Source organism: Triticum aestivum, chromosome 4B (genome assembly GCF_018294505.1).
Source record: "Triticum aestivum cultivar Chinese Spring chromosome 4B, IWGSC CS RefSeq v2.1, whole genome shotgun sequence".
Classification (NCBI taxonomy): Eukaryota; Viridiplantae; Streptophyta; class Magnoliopsida; order Poales; family Poaceae; genus Triticum; species Triticum aestivum.
In genome coordinates this window covers 38,617,798-38,620,474 of record NC_057804.1, presented here as the reverse complement: position 1 = coordinate 38,620,474, position 2,677 = coordinate 38,617,798, and the positions used below count along the sequence as shown (strand labels likewise).

Here is a 2,677-nt window from a genome sequence, read left to right as displayed (position 1 = left end):
CACACATGCTCCTCCACGTCACTCGATTAAGAATGCCCTGTTAATCTCCGACGGCCGGCGAGCAGCGTGTGAACTGGTAATTTAATCACCAGCACTCCAGCAGGCGGCTTTATTCTATCCTGGGAATATACTTGAGCAGGATAGCTTCAGCTAACCAGAACAGAGTCTAGAAGAGGGAACGGAGTCTAGAAATGACACCACGTACGTGAACCGTGGCTTATTGTCTTCACCTCTGGCTGATCTGTCTGGTCCAGCAAGTACAAAGCGCAGGGTAAGAAGACTTGCTGTGGAAGTAGAATGTACTCCAGAAAGTGAGTAGAAAACTTGGAGTAAATGCGCATGTCGCAATCTGGTCGACTGTGATTTGCTGAAAGCAACAGCGTCAGAGGCAGAGCACACGTATAAATGAGCTATCAATCTGCTTCAACAACCCAAGGCAGTTAAGCAGCGGCAGCGGCAGCTCAGATCACTCGGCTTACGGTGGTGATCATCAGTCGACAGCGGTGACAGACAGACACATGGCTCTCATACGGGAGAAGAGGCTTCCGCAGCTGCATCTCTCGCTGCCCGTCCCGCCCCGCGCCGTTGCCCAGGAGCTCGGCGTCCTCGGCCGGCGCCCAAACCCCGCGGTCGCGCCGGCGCCGACGGCCACCAAGGCCTCGACCCCGTCGGCTCTGTCCAGCCAGTTCCGCCTGGCCGACTTCGAGAAGCTCGCCGTCCTGGGCCGCGGGAACGGCGGCACGGTCTACAAGGTCCGCCACCGGGAGACAAGCGCGCTCTACGCGCTCAAGGTGCAGCACTACGGCGACCCCGCCGCGGCCGCCGAGGCCGACGTCCTCAGCCGCACCGCCTCGCCCTTCGTCGTCCGCTGCCACTCCGTCCTCCCCGCCGCGGCGTCCGGCGACGTCGCGCTGCTCCTCGAGCTGGTCGACGGCGGGTCGCTCGACTCCGTCAGGACCCGCCGCGGCGCGTTCGCGGAGGCCGCGCTCGCGGAGGTGGCCGCTCAGGCGCTGTCGGGGCTGGCATACCTCCACGCCCGCCGCATCGTGCACCTCGACGTCAAGCCGGCCAACCTCCTCATCAGCACCGCCGGGGAGGTCAAGGTCGCCGACTTCGGCATCGCCAAGGTGCTCGCCCGCGCGGGCGACTACTGCACGTCGTACGCCGGCACCTCCGCGTACATGAGCCCGGAGCGCTTCGACCCGGAGGCGCACGGCGGGCACTACGACCCGTACGCCGCCGACGTGTGGAGCCTGGGGGTCACGCTCCTTGAGCTCTTCATGGGCAGGTACCCGCTCCTCCCCGCCGGGCAGCGGCCGAGCTGGGCGGCGCTCATGTGCGCCGTCTGCTTCGGCGAGCCGCCCGCTGCCAGACGGTGACTCCTCGCCAGAGCTCCGGGGGTTCGTCGCCGCGTGCCTGCAAAAGGACTACCGAAACAGGGCGTCCGTCGCGGAGCTGCTTGCTCACCCATTCGTCGCCGGGAGGGACGTGGCACCGTCGAGATGCGCGCTCCGGAAGCTGGTCGCCGACGCCTCGTCGCCGTCGTTGGAGTGCCGGCATACGTCATCGTATTGGGTGGCGGAGCCATGCACATACATAGGATCAATTTTGCTAGGCATGTACAGTGCCATGTATGCAGGGCATAACACATCAGTTAGATTAGTGATAACCTAGAAGCTACTGTATTAGGAATGTACGTACTCACTTGTTCATGCAAAATATGAATCTCCGTACTACTAATTTTTCTATGTTTCGTCCATTGGCTGATATCCATTTCTTGTTCCCATCGAGCACCAAAAAAGGGTGAACTCATCGGGATCCAGTAAGTCATAGTCCACTAATTTAGTTATGGTTAATTATCTTTTTGCCCTAACTGGTGTTCATGTGCTTAGTTTTGTCCCCAGTTGCGAATCGTGCTCAGTTTTGCCCCTAGACTGTGTGCAACTACTATGACGAGGCCAAACGGGCAGTTTTGAGCTCATTCCGTCTATTGCCGTTAGTGGTAGTGGGTCCGGAGCTTACACGTGGGACCGCGTGGACGTGGGTCCGGAGCTTACATGTGGGACCGCGCAACAACATCCCCAAATAAATACTAGGGTTCTAACCTGGTCACACTGTCTCTGTCCTGTCCGCCGGTCGGCCGTCCTGCGCCGCCACCACCACCAGCTGCGCTGCCACGGCCATCCTGCTCCACCGCTACCTGCTCCGCTCACCACCTTCTCGTGACGCTACATGTGGGGCGCCCGCCACCTGCTCGACCCGCGGCGTGGCCTCCTTCCGTGCGCCCGGATGGAGCGCTGATAGGTGGGGGGCTGGTGCACACAGAGGAAGTACGAGGGTGAGCCCAAGGGCGAAATGGCGAGCGGCGGCGACCCCAGAGTATTTGGCAAGGCAGGCATCGGGTCGGAGACCCGCCGCATCCATGACTGGGTTCCTGAGGGGTAAGTCACGCCTCCTGTTTAGATTGAGCATAGTTGTGCATTTCAACAGTCGATTCGAAATTGTTTGCCCTGTTAGTTTAGCTAATGGTGTGCTGATTGCGTCTCTGTTTTTCGTCGGTTGGGATGGAGTTGCGGTTTGCTTTCTTGGTGCACATTAGAAGGGACCGGTACATGTTGAATGCAAAGAATAAGAAGAAATTCCAAGGAGGTTTCGATTATCTGTTGCCAATGGCTTG

General features: G+C 59.6%; 1 pseudogene; it reads left to right on the top strand.

The window, feature by feature from the left end:
• Nucleotides 1-518: 518 nt before the first annotated feature.
• Nucleotides 519-1,674, top strand: LOC123089932 (mitogen-activated protein kinase kinase 9-like; annotated as a pseudogene).
• The last annotated feature ends 1,003 nt before the right edge of the window (nt 1,675-2,677 follow it).